This window comes from Hypanus sabinus, chromosome 22 (assembly GCF_030144855.1).
Source record: "Hypanus sabinus isolate sHypSab1 chromosome 22, sHypSab1.hap1, whole genome shotgun sequence".
Classification (NCBI taxonomy): domain Eukaryota; kingdom Metazoa; phylum Chordata; class Chondrichthyes; order Myliobatiformes; family Dasyatidae; genus Hypanus; species Hypanus sabinus.
The window spans coordinates 65,719,011-65,739,096 of record NC_082727.1 but is presented as its reverse complement, the minus strand read 5'-3'; the positions used below and the strand labels follow the sequence as shown (position 1 = coordinate 65,739,096).

Here is a 20,086-nt window from a genome sequence, read left to right as displayed (position 1 = left end):
ATAAATCTCCCTGCAAGCTTTGAAAATCCACCTCATTATCCACAACACCTCCTACCTTAGTATCATCGGCATACTTACTAATCCAATTTACCACCCCATCATCCAGATCATTTATGTATATTACAAACAACATTGGACCCAAAACAGATCCCTGAGGCACCCCGCTAGTCACTGGCCTTCATCCCGATAAACAATTATCCACCACTACTCTCTGGCATCTCCCATCTAGCCACTGTTGAATCCATTTTATTACTCCAGCATTAATACCTAACGACTGAACCTTCTTAACTAACCTTCCATGTGGAACTTTGTCAAAGGCTTTGCTGAAGTCCATATAGACTACATCCACTGCCTTACCCTCGTCAACATTCCTCGTAACTTCTTCAAAAAATTCAATAAGGTTTGTCAAACATGACCTTCCACGCACAAATCCATGCTGGCTACTTCTAATCAGATCCCGTCTATCCAGATAACTATAAATACTATTTCTAAGAATACTTTCCATTAATTTACCCACCATTGATGTCAAACTGATAGGTCTATAATTGCTAGGCTTCCTTCTAGAACCCTTTTTAAACAATGGAACCACATGAGCAATACGCCAATCCTCCGGCACAATCCCCGTTTCTAATGACATATTAAAGATCTCCGTCAGAGCTCCTGCTATTTCTACACAAACTTCCCTCAAGGTCCTGGGGAATATCCTGTCAGGACCCGGAGATTTATCCACTTTTAAATTTCTTAAAAGCGCCAGTACCTCCACCTCTTTAATTGTCATAGGTTCCATAACTTCCTTACTTGTTTCCCCACACCTTAGACAAATCAATATCCTTCTCCTTAGTGAATACCGAAGAGAAGAAATCATTCAAAATCTCTCCCATCTCCTTCGGTTCCACACATAGCTGACCACTCTGATTCTCTAAGGGGCCAATTTTATCCCTCACTATCCTCTTGCTTTTAATATAACTGTAGAAACCTTTCGGATTTACTTTCACCTTATTTGCCAAACCAACCTCGTATCTATTGAATTGAATTGACTTCATTTGTGCATCCTTCATATACATGAGTACAAATCTTTAGTTCTCTGTCTAAATGTGCAATTTATTGTAATTTACAACAAATCTTTGTTAAACAGGATAGTGAATGTAACATAGAAATACAGTTGCATCAGCATGAATTAAGTAATCTAATAGCCTGGTGGAAGATGATGTCCAGGAGCCTGTTGGTCCTGGCTTTTATGCTGTGGTACTATTTCCCAGATGGAACAGTTTGTGGTTGGGATGACTCGAGTCCCCAATGATCCTTCAGGCCGTTTTTACACACCTCTCTTTGTAAATGTCTGGAATAGTGAGAAGTTCACATCTACAGATGTGCTGGGCTGTCTGCACCACTCTCTGCGGAGTCCTGAGATTGAGGGAAATAAAGTTCCCATACCAGGCAGTCATACAGCCAGTCAGGATGCTTTCAATTGTGCCCCTTTAGAAAGTTCTTAGAATTTGGGGGCCCACACCAGACTTCTTCAACCATCTGAGGTGAAAGAGGTGTCTTTTTCACCACACAGCCAGTATGTCCAGACCACGTGAGATTCTTGGTGATACTGAGGAAGTAAAGCTGTTCACCCTCTCAACCCCAGATGAACTGATGTCAATAGGGGTTAGTCTGCCTCCATTCCTCCTGTAGTCCACAACTAGCTCCTTTGTTTTTGCGACATTGAGGGAAAGGTTGTTTTCTTGACACCACTGTGTCAGGGTGATGACTTCTTCTCTGTAGGCTGACTCATTATTATTTGAGATTAGACCAATCAGTGTAAACTGCTGGATAAAGGAACAGGTGTGTGTCTCATACATTTCCAGGTATGACAACATGGCAATGGATTTATCAACTATTTCATATTAGTCAGACCTTTCTGTTGACAGAAACTTTTGTTTGAAAGTATTGCTTGGGTCCAAATTCAAATACTGTTTTGCAGCAATGTGTGGGCAACAAAAAAAATTATACCTTAACTACAAAGTAACACAAAAAAAATGGATGCAACATTATCCATTATTAATTAAATATTTATTTTCCCCAGAAGGATCTATGAGAGAATGCTTAATAACTGCAACAGAGAAATTCATAGTTTTCATATGGATCACACATGAAAATTGGTTCCCCTCATACGGAAAGATTCAATTCTTACATTTGTTTCAAAATAACCAATGACTGCATAAAAGCTCTTTTGTGTGCCCAAAACAATCTATTAGATGGCCACTAAAATCAAAATTTAGAATATAATGTAGTGAAATTTGCTACAATACAAAGACTGTTAAATCAGCCAGTTGAGGAAGACATGAAGAGCTTTACAGCTGAAAGGACAATATTTGTCAGACTGAACATAATTTGGGGAAATGCAAGTTTATTCACTTTAGTGAGAATATTATAAAAGCCAAGTATTATTTAAACGGAGAAAGATTACAGAATGCTTCTTCACATAGATCTGAATGTCCTTGTACATACATTAAATATATTATAAATTGGGAAGGCAAATATAATTTTGACCTTTATTGACCATAAGACCATAAGATATAGGAGCTGAGTAAGCCATTCGGCCCATCGAGTGTGCTCTACCATTCAATCATGGGCTGATCCAAATCTTCTAGACATCTCCACTCCCCTGCCTTCTCCCCATACCCTTTGATGCCCTGGTTAATCAAGAACTTACCTATCTCTGCTTTAATGCATTCAATGACTTGGGCTCCACAGCCGCCTGTGGCAACAAATTCCAATGATATACCACCCTCTGGTGAAAGTAATTTCTCAGCATCTCCGTTCGAAATGGACGACCTTCAATCCAAAGTCATGCCCTCTTGACCTAGATTCCCCTACCATGAGAAATAACTTTACCATCTCTGATCTGTTCAGGCCTTTTAACATTCAGAATGTTTCTATGAGATACCCCCTCATTCTCCTGAGCTCCAGGGAATTCAACCCAAGAGCTATCAGACGTTCCTCATACGGTAACCCTATCATTCATGGAATCATTCTCGTGAATCTTCTCTGAATCCTCTTCAATATCAGTATAACCTTTCTAAAATAAGGAGCTCAAAACTGCACACAATATTCCAAGTGTGGCCTCACGAGTGCCTTATACAGCCTCAGCAGCATATCCCTGTTCTTCTATTCTATACCTCTAGAAATTCATGCTGACGTTGTATTCCCCTTCTTCTCCACCGACTCAACTTGCAGGTTAACCTTTAGAGTATCCTGCACAAGTCCCTTTGTATCTCTGCATTTTGAATTCTCTCTGCATCTAAATAATAGTCTGCCTGTTTATTTCTTCCACCAAATTGCGTGACTATATACTTTCCAACATTGTATTTCATTTGCCACTTCTTTGTCCATTCCACTAAACTATCTAAGTCTCTCTGTGAGCTCTCTGTTTCTCCAACACTATCCGCTTCTCCACCTATTTTTGTATCATCGGCAAATTTAGCCACAAATCCATTAATCCCATAGTCCAAATTATTGACATACATCATAAAAAGTAGCTGTCCGAACACCAACCCCTGTGGAACTCCACTGATAACTGGCAGCCAGCCAGAAAAGGATCCCTTTATTCCCACTTAGCTCTTTTTTGCTGACCAGCCAATGCTCCGCCCATACTAGTAACTCTCCTGTAATTCCACGGGCTCTTATCTTGCCAAGGAGCCTCAAATGTGGCACCTTGTCAAAGGCCTTCTGAAAATCCAAGTACACCACATCTACTACATCTCCTTTGTCTACCCTGTAATGTCCTCAAAAAATTGCAGGAGGTTAGTCAGGCAGGATTTTCCTTTCCATGCTGGCTTCGGCCTATCTTGAAATGAGCCTCCAAGGTACCTCGTAATCTCATCCCTAACAATCAATTCCAACAACTTCCCAACTACTGATGTCAGGTTAACAGGTCTATAGTTTCCTTTCTGCTGCCTCCCACCCTTCTTAAATAGTGGAGTAACATTTGCAATGTTCCACTCATCTAGTACAATGCCAGAATCTATTGATTCTTGAAAGATCATTGTTAATACCTCCGCAATCTCTCCAGCTACTTCCTTCAGAACCCGAGGGTGCATTCCATCAAGTCCAGGAGATTTTTCCACCCTCAGACCATTAAGATTCCTGAGCACCTTCTCAGTCGTAATTTTCAGTGCACATACTTCACTTCCCTGACACTCTTGAATGTCTGGTACACTGCAGATGTCTACCACTGTGAAGACTGATGCAAAATACACATTCAGTTCCTCTGCCATCTCTGCATCTCTCAATACAATATCTCCATTGTCATTTTTTATTGGTCCTTCCTAATGACCTTCCTAGTTTCCTTCTGCAGTTTTTTTTAAAAAGCTTTCCAATTATCTTCCCACTAGCTTTGGCTTCCTTATATACCCTTTCTTTTCCTTTTACTTCACTTGTCAGCCACAGTAGTGTACTTCTTCCATTCGAAAATTTCTTCCTATTTGGAATATATCTGTCTTGCACTTTCCTCATTTTTCACAAAAACTTCAACCATTGTTGCTCTGCTGTTCTTCCTGCTAGTGTCCCTTTCCAGTTAACTTTGGCCAGTTCCGCTCTCATGCCATTGTAATTTCCTTTATACCAATGAAATCCTAATACATTGGAATTTTCTTAACTCAACGCATAGAAACTCTGCACCTTCTTAGTCATCCTTTTCTAATGATTTAATATTACGTCTTATACACAGGGCCACACCACTCCCTGTCTTTCTGATACTCTGCATCTCCTTGGACATTCAGCTCCCAACGGCAGCCATCCTTTAGCCAAGTTTCAGAGATGGCCACAACATCATACTTGCCAATCTATAGCTGAATTTCAAGTCATCCATTTTATTTTTTATGCTGCGTGCATCCAAATATCATCCTATCAGTCCAGTATTTGTTGCTTTTTGTTTTAACTGCACATGCCTTTATTGCCCTGCAAATCATCCCACTGGCTGTGATTATACCTCATCTCCTGCCTGTCCTTTCTATCATTTCTGTTGCATGCCATCTTTGATTTATTTCTTTTTTCCCCTTCCTCAGCCCTATCACTCCGGTTCCCTTCCCCCTACCAAATTAGTTTAAACCCTCCCTAATGGCTCTATTAAACCTGTTTCATAGGATATTTGACTCTTTTGGGTTTAGGTGTAACCCATCCTTTTTGTACAGGTCGTACCTCCCCCAGAAGAGGCCACAATGATCCAGGAACACAAAGTCCTGCTCCCTACACCAGTCTCTCAGCAATGCATTAATATGCAATGGCTTAGAGAATAAAAGGAGGTAAATGTTACTACGAATTTCAGGACACTAGTTGGACATTGCATACAGTTTTAGTCTTCTTACTTCAGTTTTAGTCTTTTTACTCACATTGGAGGCACTTCAGGGAAGGTACATTTAAGTTTATTGTTAGGGTGAATCGTTGAACAAGATAGGCTGAGACATATTAGGGTTAAAAGCAGAAAGTAAGCAGAAAAGATGACCTTTTTTGAAATTTATTGAGTGCACTTGACTGGCTAGATGCTAAGAATCTCTTCCCCCCGCCCCACCAATTGGGTAATCTATAAATGGGAGCATAGCTGCAGACAGATAAGGCAAGATGGCAAGATTCTTTCTCTCACAGGTCACAGTTCTTTAGAGGTAGTAAAAGTAGACATTAGAGCTGTGTTCTTTAAGACCCTTGTACAATGGTCAGGAACATGGTTGTAGAGAAGAGCAGACATGAGGCAAGAGTGGATAGAGTAAGAAAGATCAGAGTCTTGAATCAAGAGTGAAGGAAGGGAGCAAGGATTCAAGGGCTAATTGAGCATAGGTGTTTGGATCCTACGTCTTCAGTTGGGTAGGGAAGGACTGAGAGTTGGTATCTTGATTAAGGCAAAACTGGAGCCTCTACTTTGAGAAGTGATAAGATGGGAAGCACAATGCCCTGTGAATCAGGCCCAACTCAAATACAATATCATATCAGTGACGTCGACAAATAAGTGAAGGGAATATAGGATATCAAGACCTTCATCTAGGGCTCTGTTGGATCCAGAATTGACAAATCAGGGTCTAAGTTTCAGGGCACTATGGATCAGAGGGTGGGAAATTAAGCAAATAGAAGATTTGGGACTGAACTCCATGAAATCACTGTCAGAATCAGAATTGGTTTTATTATCACCAGCATGTGAAATTTGTTAACTTAGCAGCAGCAGTTCAATGCAATACATAATCTAGCAGAGAGAAAAAAAATAATAAATAAAATAAAACATAATAATCAACAAGTAAATCAATTACGTATATTAAATAGATTTAACAGAATGTGCAAAAACAGAAATACTGTATATTTAAAAAAGTGAGGTAGTGTCCAAAGCTTCAATGTCCATTTAGGAATTGGATGGCAGAGGGTAAGAAGCTGTTCCTGAATTGCTGAGTGTGTGCCTTCAGGCTTCTGTATCTCCTCCCCGATGATAACAGTGAGCAAAGGGCATGCTCTGTGTGCTGGAGGTGCTTAATAATGGACACTGCCTTTCTCAGACACTGCTCCCTAAAGATGTCCTGGGTATTTTGTAGGCTAGTGTCCAAGATAGAGCTGATTAGATTTACAACCTTCTGCAGCTTTTTTCAGTCCTGTGCAGTAGCCCCTCCATACCAGACAGTGATATGGAAGGAAATCAATAGATAGTTACAGTTGACTGCTGACTGTTGAGATCTAGTGTCTGAAAGTGCTTAATGGTCACTGTTGGGACAATGTGTGGGAAATTGACATCATTTTCTACACATGATATGGAAATCATTTCAGGTGTATAAGAAGATACATTTTTGAGAAGTTGCTGCTATATTTCTTACTGATGCAAGAAAATATGTGTTGTGTTTCACTCTATTATATTGATTTTGATAACAAAATATTGAAAAAGAGCAGCTTTAAACTTCTATAAAATAATTATACTTCAAAAACAACAAAATTATTCTTTGTTTTTCTTATTTTTGAATGGATGTTGGATAATTGAATGGTTGGTTTTGAATGGATAATGGAAAGATATTTTTGAGTTGGCCAATTTTTCTTCTCATATTTTGTTCATATGCCATTTAACTGATTACTAACACCTGTATTCTGAAGCTTACAGAAGTGAAATTTATAACTTGATAACATTGGTAAATTGGTTTATTATTGTCACACATACCAAAGCTTGTCTTGCATGCCGTTCCCACAGATGAATTTGGTGTATTTAAGTAGAACATGATAATACATAAATGAAGGATAAAGTGTTACAGTTACAGAAAAGTACGATGCAGGTAGACAGCAAGGCACAATGTCATTTTCCTTACCTGGTGAGATTGCCCCAAGTATGGGGCAATTTAAGTCTCTGATGACACATTTTTCTGATGATTTGTCTTTAATGCCATTGTAAGAAAAGGAGCAGTCACTTAAGTGTGAGCTAATTGTAACTGTATGGATGAAATACACAGAAAATGAATTGTAATACAAGTTCTCACAATTGATTCCTTTTTTAAAAATCAGTCCCAGACATGCCCAGAACTGTACACAATCACTTTCTACATTAACCCCTTCTTATTCATTATAAGATTAAATGTGTCACCGCTCATTGTGAAGACCATATGATAAAGAAAAACCTTTGATCCCAAATAGTTCACGGTCAGTCCACAATTTTATTAAATGTACTATTGTAATTTGTTGCAATCTTTTTCACTTTTGCCTATTTCCCTCCCCAGACCCACATTTTGCTTGTACAGCATCCGCAAATTTAGAATTTCTGTCTAAAGCTCAAACATCTAAAATGCATAGATTATAAATAACAGAAGTTTGCACAATTATAACGATATACCCATGTAACAATTACAGCACAGAAACAGGCCATCTCGGCCCTTCTAGTTCATGCTGAACGCTTAGTCTCACTAGTCTCACTGACCCGCACTCAGCCCATAATCCTCCATTCCATTCCTGTTCATATACCTATCCAATTTTACTCTAAATGACAGTATCGAACCTGCCTCTACCACTTCTACTGGAAGCTCGTTCCACACAGCTACCACTCTCTGAGTAAAGAAATTCCCCCTCATGTTACCCCTAAACTTTTGTCCCCTAAGTCTCAACTCATGTCCTCTTGTTTGAATCTCCCCTACTCTCAATGGGAAAAGCCCATCAACATCAACTCTTTTTATCCCCCTCATAATTTTAAATACCTCTGTCAAGTCCCGCCCTCAACCTTCTACGCTCCAAAGAATAAAGACCTAACTTGTTCAACCTTTCCCTGTAACTTAGGTGCTGTAACCCAGGTAACATTCTAGTAAAGCGAATCTGTGGTGGCCTGTGCTATCATGTTTGCTGATGTGTGCTGGGGCAGCAGGCTGAGGGTAGCAGACACCAACAGAATCAACAAACTCATTCATAAGGCCAGTGCTGTTGTGGGGGTGGAACTGGACTCTCTGACGGTGGTGTCTGAAAAGTGGATGCTGTCCAAGTTGCATGCCATCTTGGACAATGTCTCCCATCCACTCCATAATGTACTGGTCAGGCACAGTAGTACATTCAGCCAGAGACTCATTCCACCGAGGTGCAACACTGAGCATCATAGAAAGTCATTCCTACCTGTGGCCATCAAACTTTACAACTCCTCCCTCGGAGTGTCAGACACCCTGAGCCAATAGGCTGGTCCTGGACTAACTTCCACTTCGCATTATTTAGTTATTATTATTATTTAATTATTTATGGTTTTATATTGCTATATTTCTACACTATTCTTGGTTGGTGCGACTGTAACGAAACCCAATTTCCCTAAGGATCAATAAAGTATGTCTGTCTGTCTATTTTGTTGACATCTTTCCTATAATTCGGTAACCAGAACACAAAACTCCAAATTCGGCCTTACCAATGCCTTGTACAATTTAAACATTACATCCAAACTCCTATAGTCAATGCTCTGATTTATAAAGGCCAACATACCAAAAGCTTTCTTCACCACCCTATCCACGTGACATTCCACCTTCAGAGAACAATGCACCATTACTCCTAGATCACTCTGTTCTACTGCATTCTTCAATGCCCTACTATTTACCATGTATGTCCTATTTGGATAATTCCTACCAAAATGTAGCACCTCACACTTATCAGCATTAAACTCCGTCTGCCATTGTTCAGACCACTCTTCTAAATGGCCTAAATCTCTCTGCAAGCTTTGAAAACCTACTTCATTATCCACAACGCCACCTACCTTAGTATCAACTGCATACTTACTAATCCATTTTACCACCCCATCATCCAGATCATTACTGCATATGACAAACAACATTGGACCCAGTATAGATCCCTGAGGTACACCACTAGACACCGGCCTCCAACCTGACAGTTATACACCACTACTCTCTGTCATCTCCCATCCAGCCACTGTTGAATCAATTTTACTACTTCAATATTAATACCTAATGATTGAACCTTCCGTGCGTAACCTTGTCAAAGGCCTTACTGAAGTCCATATAAACAACAGCCACTGCTTTATCCTTGTCAACTTTCCTCATAACCTCTTCGAAAAATTTAATAAGATTCGTCAAACATGACCTTCCACGCACAAATCCATGTTGATGGTTCCTAATCAGACCCTGTCTATCTGGATAATTATATATACCATCTCTAAGAATACATTCCATTAATTTACCCACCATTGATATCAAACTGATAGGCCGATAGTTGCTAGGTTTACTCTTAGAACCCTTTTTAAACAATGGAACCACCTGAGCAATACGCTAATCCTCCAGCACCATTCCCATTTCTAATGACATTTGAAATATTTCTGTGAGAGCCCCTGCTATTTCTACACCAACTTCCCTCAAGGTCCTAGGGAATATCCTGTCAGGACCCGGAGATTTATCCACTTTTATATTCCTTAAAAGTGCCAGTACTTCCTCTTCTTTAATCGACATAGTTTCCATAACTTCCCTACTTGTTTCCCTCACCTTACACAATTCAATGTCCTTCTCCTTAGTGAATACCGAAGAAAAGAAATTGATCAAAATCTCCCCCATCTCTTTTGGCTCCACACATAGCTATCCACTCTGATTCTCTAAGGGACCAATTTTATCCCTCACTATCCTTTTGCTATTAATATAACTGCAGAAACCCTTTGGATTTATTTTCACCTTACTTGCCAAAGCAACCTCGTATTTTCTTTTAGCTTTGCTAATTTCTTTCTTAAGATTCTTCTTACATTCTTTATATTACTCAAGCACCTCATTTACTCCATGCTGCCTACATTTATTGTAGATATCTCTCTTTTTGCTAACCAAGTTTCCAATATCCCTTGAAAACCATGACTCTCTCAAACTTTTAACCTTTCCTTTCAACCTAACAGGAACATAAGGATTCTGTACCCTCAAAATTTCACCTTTAAATGACCTCCATTTCTCTATTACATCCTTCCCATGAAACAAACTGTCCTAATCCACTCCTTCTAAATCCTTTCGCATCTCCTTAAAGTTAGCCTTTCTCCAATCAAAAATCTCAACCCTGGGTCCAGTCCTATCCTTCTCCATAATTATATTGACACTAATAGCATTGTGATCACTGGACCCGAAGTGCTCCCCAACATATACCTCCGTCACCTGACCTATCTCATTCCCTAACAGAAGATCTAACACTGCCCCTTCTCTAGTCGGTATCTCTATGTATTGCTGCAAAAAACTATCCTGCACACATTTTACAAACTCCAAACCATCCATCCCTTTTACAGTATGGGCTTCCCAGTCTATGTGTGGAAAATTATTATCTCCCACAATTACAACCCTGTGTTTACTACAAACATCTGCTATCTCCTTGCAAATCTGCTCCTCCAATTCTCGCTCCCCATTAGGTGGTCTATAATACACACCTATAAGTGTTACTACACCTTTCCCATTCCTCAATTCCACCCAAATAGCCTCCCTAAACGAGCCCACTAATCTATCCTGCCAGAGCACCGTTGTAATATTTTCTGACAAGCAATGCAACACCTCCCCCTCTTGTCGCTCCGATTCTATCACACCTGAAGCAATGAAATCCAGCAATATCTAGTTGCTAATCACACTCCTCCTGCAACCATGTTTCACTAATAGCTACAACATCATATTTCCAGGTATCAATCCATACTCTAAGTTCATCCACCTTTCTTACAATGCTCCTAGCATTAAAACAAATGCATTTAAGAAATTCTCCACCTCTTCCTCCCTGTTTATCTCTAGCAGTACAAAGAACTTTACTGTCTTCTTTTTCTTCCTTCTCCCATACATCTGTTCCTACACTCTGGTTCCCCTCCCCCCTTGTATCTAGTTTAAATCCATTGGAGCCTCTCTAGCAAGCCTACCTGCAAGAATATTTGTCCCCCTCCAGTTCAGATGTACACTGTCCTGCTGGAACTGGTCCCACCTTCGCTGGAAAACTGCCCAATTATCTATAAATCTGAAGCCCTCCATCCTGCACCATGCCTTCAGACACTTGTTGATCTGCACTATCTTACTATTTCTAAACCCACCTGCAGGTGGCACTGGAAGCAATCCTGTGATTGCTATCCTGGAGGATCTGTCTTTAACTTGGCACCTAGCTCCCTAAACTCACCTTTCAGGACCTCCTCACTCTTCCTACCCATGTCATTGGTCCCTACATGGTCCACGACATCCAGCTGCTCACCCTCTCTCTTGAGAATACTGAGAACTCGATCCGAGATATCGCGGACCCTGGTACCAGGGAGGCAACAAACCATCCAGGATTCTCGATCTCTTCCACAGAACCTCCTACCTGTCCCCCTAACTATCGAATCCCCTATCACTACTGCTCTCCTCTTTTCCCTCCTTGCTTCTAAGTTGAGGGTCCAGTCTCGGTGTCAGAGATGCAACCACTGCAACTTGTCCCTGGTAGGTGGTCCCCACCAACAGTATCCAAAACTGTTTACTTATTGTTGATGGGAATGGCCACAGGGGTGCTCTGCTCTTCATGTCTATTCCCCTTCCCTCTCCTGACAGTCACCCAACTACCTTTATCCTCCCCACTCTCTTTTTGACTCCATCTTTCTCCTTTTGTTTTGTCTGCCTCCATTGATCATCTACCTGTCCTTTTTTCCAACTCCACCCATCTCCCCTACCTGGTTCAATCTGCCCATCATCCAATACCCCCCCACCCTTCAATTCACCAATCATCTCTGACCTCAGTCTCACCACTTGCCCTCTGCACTTTATGTTTGACATGTTCCCCCTCTAGTCTCAGTCCTGATGCAGGATTTTGACCAGAATCATTGACAATTCCTTTTCCCTTCTTAAATGTTGCTCTACCTGCTACGTTCCTCCAGCAGATTGCTCGGTGCATATATTTCCCATTATATTCATTAATGTGATTCCTGAGGTCATGTTAGTGACAAATCACAAAGTACATGTAAACAGAAACAAAAACTGCCTTTCTTGATACTCATACCACATGATGCCTTGAAGAAACATCTAAATTTAGGGGCCTGAGCTGGTGACCAGTGAAAAGGCCATTAAGGTGCAACTTTGAATGCCTATCTATTGATACAAAGCTTAATCTCAAAAATGTATGAAAGTAATCTATACACATGTATAAAATTTGAGTGCATTTTCTTGACAATAAAATGTATTAATATATCTGGGTTTTAGAGTTAGTACTGATGCCCCTAAATACAGCCACCTGGTAATTCTGAACTTATTTATCTATACTGCTTTGTAATTGCAATACCAAGTCATCACTGCTGTATATTGTCAGAGGACACCCATTAAAAAAAACAGTATGTAGGATCTTATGCTAGTTCATAAGAAAGCAAACTGCTATTGTACCACATTGGTTTTTTGTAAGATCTTGCTCTGGACAACCTGGATGATGCAATAAACAATATACACTACATTTCAAAAATAATTGATTAGCATACATAGGATAGAAAAGGCACCTTGTTTTTCTAAAGCAGCAAAAGCATAGAGAGACATTGGCAGTCCAAGGCAAAGTGCCACCTTCTAGAAACTGCATCCTGGAATACTCTCAAATGCATGGTACTACTTTCTCACAAATGCTTTTCATCTTGTTTAATTGGGTTTCCTTTCACTTTATTTTTGCTCTCAATTCCCTGTCAGCTATGCTTGCTTCATGTTGTACCAAAAGCTAATATCTATTTAAAACTCATAAATACTTATCAAGTTTTTCTCCTTCCAGTGTCACATTTTTCAAATATTTGTTACCAGCCAGATGTTCCACATCCCTATTAGTCCAGATGCTAATACAAATCCAAAGCTATGATGAGAGCTTATGTCAATTACCAAAATAAATTTGACACTGCTGAATTTTACAATCACTTCAATGCTTGTAAACATGTCAACCTCACTTCGAACACAAATTTTCATGGATCCACTAAATTAGGATAATCATTGCGTTTAGTTTTATTCCTCTTAACAAATCTAGACATTCTGCATTAATTATTTTCATCTATGTTCACACTAAAAAGTGGTTATTTAAACCCAGCTCTTCAGTAAGGTAGCTCAACAATAATAATTTATAATAATTCACTATTTTGTTGCTTGATTTCTCTCTTAAATCAAACTGTAATCATTGTATCCGTTTTTTTCTAATATACTTTTTCAAATTTTTTTTCTCATCTAGATTATATTCTTACATCTACTGTCACTTCACCACCCTCAGCTTAGTTGTTCCTCCTAAATCCGTACTAGTTTTCATTAAAAACAACATTACTCTATAAAATCTCAGAAGTCAAAGCCACATCACCTATCTTCTTTAGGTACTATCCTTGCTCTCAAGGAGCTAAAAAAAAGATATCTGCTAAAGCTCCCGCTTTCTATGTTGTTCAAGAATTCCCAAATGTACGCAGTCAGGCCTCCAGTTCCTTAATAACACTTCCTCTTCGAATATCTATCTTCACTAAACACTCCCTGCTCTCCCAGTCATCTTATTTATGGGATCAGGAAACCTCTCTTGCGAAAACTGAAGTGAAGAACCCATTTAAAAATGCATCCATGCCCTGATCCTCTACGACTAATCTGCCAGTCTTATCCTTTAGAGTTCCGAAGTGTTCTCTAATCCTCAGCCTTCTGTGAATATAACTGAAAACTTCTTATTCCCCTTGATAAACCACTGCAATTTTTCTTTCTAATTTCTTATTTTCTTTCCTGATTTCTCTATAAGTAATCCCTAGATGCTGTTTACGTTACAGCCCTTTTTTCCCTACTTCCTGGTACCTTGCATTGTTGAAAACATATTTGCCTATTTCTTTGTACTGCCCTTTATCTCCCAATTCAGCCACTTCAGCAAAGATCTGACTATTATTCTACAGCTTTGCAATAGTACAAATTTTGTTTGAATTTACCTGACATTCTTTAAATCACCATTCCAATTTACTTGTCTTCACTGTTTGTGTTAGTGTACTGTTTAAAGCTATTGTAGTCAGTGCTGGCTGTCCTTATCATTCAAATGCTGAAGGCTGCACTCCCAGTTATTACCAGTTTCAGGAATGTTTATAATTCAAACTTGCCTATTGTAGTTGAGCAACTTATTTTGGCTTTCAGACAAGACCTTACAAAAAAAAGGTGAAAGAACAGACACATTACACTCCATCTGAATTAATTCTGAATTGTTGCAGTTATAGGACCTCTGGTCATTTAATGATATTACAGTCAATATTGTCCCTGCCTACAGTTAAGGCTCAGTATAAAGCTGAAGGCACCTGCAGGGAAGATAACATAGTCTTATAATGTTTTTATTATCATTTGCATTCATACATAATGAATCAGACTTTTGGAACAGTAATATCAAACATATGATTGCTATTTAGAGCCTGGCTACCTGATCTGATCTTAACAGAACTTGAAAATATATGTCAGGTTTACTTTGGGCTGGGTATTAAAAGAATTAAATGTCTTCAGGTTAGGGTTGGAGCAAACTTTATAAGCAAACACAGCAAGGCTCAAGTCCTATGGGATATGACAGAGCTTGCAGAAATAGGCAGGAAAATGCAGATAGAAAATGAAAGGATCCTACTGTTTTGCCACATTTGGATCGAGCTGAGATTCAAAAAATTAAAGGCCTCTGGTAGACTTTGATTAACCAAAGATGACCAAAGGTGCTTGGTCTCTGACCCCAGGAAAAAGGTCTGATGGCAAATTGGACATCAAAAATCATAGCAGGTCCATTCTTCTGTTCAGTCAGCTGCATAGGTCAATCATGATTTAATTGAATGGTGGTGCAAACTTGACAGGCCTGGTGCTGAATCCTGCTCCTATTTCTTCTGTCCATATGTATCGGGTTAATTGCAATAGAGATCACATCTCTACTGAGATTGATGGGAAGGAATTGTTGCAAGGGACAAAATGTAAATATTATTTAATTCAGAATTTTATTCTTTTAGTTTATGAAAGAGGTTTTATATTTGTGTTTATAATTACTTCATTTCATCTGGGGGTATGCACTTGTATGGCTGAATGACACTAAACTGAACTTATTAGGTAACTTAATTGCCTGTTTTAACTGTAACTCCACACTCCTTAGTAATTTGTGTCTCTTACTCAAACAGATCAATAGTATGCTGGAATCATTGTATTAATGGCAGTCGGGTTTGAGTTTGGAAAAAAATATTACTCCGGCTAAATCAGCTTTGTACTGGCTGTGGCCAGTTTGTAATCCAATGGGATTTCAATTTCAATAAACATTTAATTTTAAGAGTTAATTCCACAGCTGTGGGTCATTTATTTATTTCAATCCATTATAAAGTTTGGATTCTGAGTAACCAAGAAAATCAACAGCACTCTAGACTTCTGACTCCTGTACAACACCTCTCTTTCACTTGTTTTGCCTTAGACACGTCTCCATCCTAAGCATTATTGGCGTCAGAGATGCTAAATCAATGGTTTTAATGTGTTCATGGATTGAGAATATCTTGCCAATATTCCCCCAACCTTGATCTGTCACTTTCTCCATGTAACAAGTAAAATTCATCCATGTAAAGGGCCTGTAAAAAGCAGCCTCAGGTGGGATGAGAAATTGCTGGACACAGCTGACAATTTGAGAAACTAGAGAAAACTACTGCCAGAGCAGATGCAAGTACAAAATACTGGAGGAACTCAGAAGGCCAAACTGCATCTACAGGAATTAATAAATAGTCAATGTTTTGGGCCAAGACCCTTACATGGTCATAAGACTCAGAGGGTGGCAGAGATCACAGGGGCAGGGGGCAGGGTGTAGTCAATGAGAAAGGTCTCACTGAACATCTGTCCATCTTATTTATGAGGGAGGTTTTACTTTTTCCACTATTAATGTCAATGCAGCCGGTAAAATGAAGCTGTGTAAACAGTGCAGAATTATGCTATCATTCATTAAATATCATGTGAGTGTTCTCATTCTTGACAATGTGGTGGGACAGAGGTATCTTGGGCACAAGTCCATACATTGCCACGCAAGGTGATAGGGCGGTTAAGGTGTAGGTTGAGTAGGCCTGCATTAGTTGGGGGAAATCAAGTTCAAGAGCCGCTGGGTATTGTTGCAGCTCTATAAAACCCTGGTTAGACCATCCCTGGAATATTGTGTTCATTTCTGGTCGCCACATTTTAGGAAGAATGTGGACGCTTTTGAGAGGGTACAGAAGATAATTACCAGAATGCTACCTGAATTAGAGAACAAGTTTTAAGAGGAAAGACAGAGCAAGCTAGAGCTTTTCTCTTTGGAGTGAAGGTGGGCGATAGGTGCCTTGATCAAAGCGTAAAAGTTGCAAAGAAGTTACCATATCTAGAAAGAAAGTTCATGGAAAACTGAAAGGGTTGAAGTAGATATGTCACCTGAGCCAGATGGTGTACACCCAGAGTTCTGAAAGAGGTGGCTAAAGAGATCATGGAGGCATTAGTAATGATCATTCAAGAATCACCAGGTTCTGGAATGGTTCCAAAGACCGGAAAATTGTAAATGTCATTCCAAACTTCAAGAAAGGAGAGAGGCAGAAGAAAGGAAACTATAGACCAGTTGAGCTGACCTCAGTGGTTGGGAAGATGTTGAAGTCGATTATTAAAGGATGAGGTCTCGAGGTACTTGATGGCAAATATAAAACAGGTCATAGTTTGCATAGTTTTCTCAGTTGAAAATCTTGCCTGATAATTTGTTGGAATTCTTTGAAAAATAACAAGGATAGACAATGGAGAATTGGTTGATGTTGTATACTTGGATTTTCAGAAAGCCTTTGAAAAGGTACCACACACGAGTCTACTTGAATTGAAATGAATTGAACTGAACTGCCTTTATTAAATACATCCTTAACATAAATATATTTGCTCCTCATATATATTATGTCTCTGTCTAAATGTGCAATTTATAGTAATTTATAATGAATAGTATGTACAAAACAGGACAGTCAATATAACATAGAAATATAATAGAAACAAAGAAAACATACACCACAATACAACACTTCAGCCCACAATGCTGTGCCGAACATGTACTTATTTTAGAAATTACCTAGGGTTACCCATAGCCCTCTATTTTTCTAAGCTCCATGTACCTCTCCAGGAGTCTTTTAAAAGACCCTATCGTATCCGGCTCCTTAACCGGCAGCCCATTCCATGCACTCACCACTCTCTGAGTAAAAAACTTACCCGACATCTCCTCTGCACCTACTCCCCAGCACCTTAAACCTGTGTCCTCTTGTGGCAACCATTTCAGCCTTGGGAAAAAGCCTCTGACTATCCACTTGAACAATGCCTCTCATCATCTTATACACCTCTATCAGGTCACCTCTCATCCTCCATCACTCCAAGGAAAAAAGGCCAAGTTCACTCAACCTGTTTTCGTAAGGCATGCTCCCCAATCCAGACAACATCCTTGTAAATCTCCTCTGCACCCTTTCTATGGTTTCCACATCCTTCCTGTAGTGAGACGACTAGAACTGAGCACAGTACTCCAAGTCGGGTCTGACCAGGGTCCTATATAGCTGCTGTGTTTACAAAGGAACATGAACTTACAATTTTTTGACACCACTGCTGAACCAAATAAGACCTGGTACAAATTCAACAACTACGTTCATTGGAGGAAAACATCCATGAGGGAGGTAGGTAAGTTTTGAGAAATTTACACTATTTGATCTAATCCAATTAATTTGATTGGATATAAACTTAGATTTCAATTGTTTTATTGTTTACGTGTTCCTGTAAAATTTCTTAAAAGTTATTGGTAAGACCTCCAGTCAGAAATCAAAAGGTTGAGCATAGTTCGACTAGTGTCCTGAACTGCGTATATTTCAATGCCAGAAGGATTGTGGATGGGCTCAGGACATGGACTAACACCTGGAATTAAAACTTGATTGCAGGATAGGCAGCACTGGCAACTCAATATTCTGGGGTTCCGTTGTTTTAGACATGACGGAGCGGAAAGGATTAAAAGGAGTGGGGTGGCGTTACAAATCAGGGAAAATCTCACGGCAGTGCTCTGACAGGACAAACTGGAGAACTTGACTAGTGAAGTGTTATGGGTGGAACTGAGAAATAAGACAGGTATGACCACAATAATGGGGTTATATTACAAAGCACCCTACATTCCTAGGGATTTAGAGGAACAAACCTATCGCAGTGGCAAATGAGGAACTTATTGTTCCTCACTTCGAGGTACAAAGTGATCGTAGACTGTTGCAAGGAACAGAAGGCTGCATTTGACAAGGGTCCACGTGGTAGGCTTATTCAGAAAGTCAGAAGGCATGGGATCCAGGGATGTTTGTCCAGGTGGATTCAGAATTAGCTTGCCTGAAGAAAGCAGAGGGTTGTGGTGGAGGGAGTACATTTGGATTGGAGGGTTGTGACTAGTGGTTTCCCACGACGATCTGTTCTGGGACCTCTACTTTTTGTGATTTTTATTAATGACCTGGATGTGGGGGTAGAAGGGTGGGTTGGCAAGTTTGCAGACAACACAAAGGTTGGTGGTGTTGTGGCTAGTGTTGAGGATTGTCGAAGATTGCAGAGAGACATTGATAGGATGCAGAAGTGGGCTGAGAAGTGGCAGATGGAGTTCAACCCAGAGAAGTGTGAGGTGGTACACTTTGGAAGGACAAACTCCAAGGCAGAGTACAAAGTAAATGGCAGGATGCTTGGTAGTGTGGAGGAGCAGAGAGATCTGGGGGTACATGTCCACAGATCCCTGAAAGTTGCTTCACAGGCAGTTAGGGTAATTAAGAAAGCTTATGGGGTGTTGGCATTCATAAGTTGAGGGATAGAGTTTAAGAGTTGTGAGGTAATCATACATCTCTATAAAACTCTGGTTAGTCCACACTTGGAGTACTGTGTCCAGTTCTGGTCGCCTCACTATGGGAAGGGTGTGGAAGCATTGGGGTACAGAGGGGTACAGAGAGGATGCTGCCTGTTTTAGAGAGTATGCATTATGATCAGAGATTAAGGGAGCTAGGGCTTTACTCTTTGGAAAGAAGGAGGATGAGAGGAGACATGATAGAGGTATACAAAATATTCAGAGGAATAGATAGAGTGGACAGCCTGCACCTCTTCCCCAGGGCACCACTGTTCGATACAAGAGAACATGGTTTTAAGGTAAGGGGTGGGAATTTCAAAGGGGATATTAGAGGAAGGTTTTTTTTAAAAAATCAGAGAGTAATAGGTGCGTGGAATGCACTGCCTGAGTCAGTGGTGGAGGCAGATACTCTAGTGAAATTTAAGAGACCACTAGACAGGTATATGGAGAAAGTTAAGGTGGGGGGTTATACTGGAGGCAGGGTTTAAGTGTCGGCACAACATTGTGCGCTAAAGGGCCTGTACTGTACAGTACAGTACTGTTCTATGTTCTATAATAGATGATTTTAACTTCCCACGTATTGACTGGGAATCCCATACTGTAGAAGGTCTAGATGGGATAGAGTTCGTCAAATGTGTTCAGGAAAATTTCCTTCATCAGTAAGTCAGTGTGATATTAGAGCAGCTACTAGGGAATGAAAAAGGGCAGGTGAGAGAAGTCTGTGTAGGGGAACACTTTGCATCCTGTAACCAAAATGAGATTAGTTTCAAAGTAAGTATGCAAAAAGATAGATCTGGGCTGCAGATTGAGATTCTAAATTGGAGAAAGG

General features: G+C 39.9%; 1 protein-coding gene across 1 annotated transcript in view; it reads right to left on the bottom strand.

The window, feature by feature from the left end:
* LOC132379690 (uncharacterized) overlaps positions 1–20,086 on the bottom strand; it is a 168,094-nt gene that overhangs the window by 139,669 nt on the left and 8,339 nt on the right. The window contains exon 2 of the mRNA XM_059947949.1: positions 7,317–7,436. The gene's annotated coding sequence lies outside the window, so the exon portion shown is untranslated. The remainder of the gene's footprint in view (positions 1–7,316; positions 7,437–20,086) is intronic.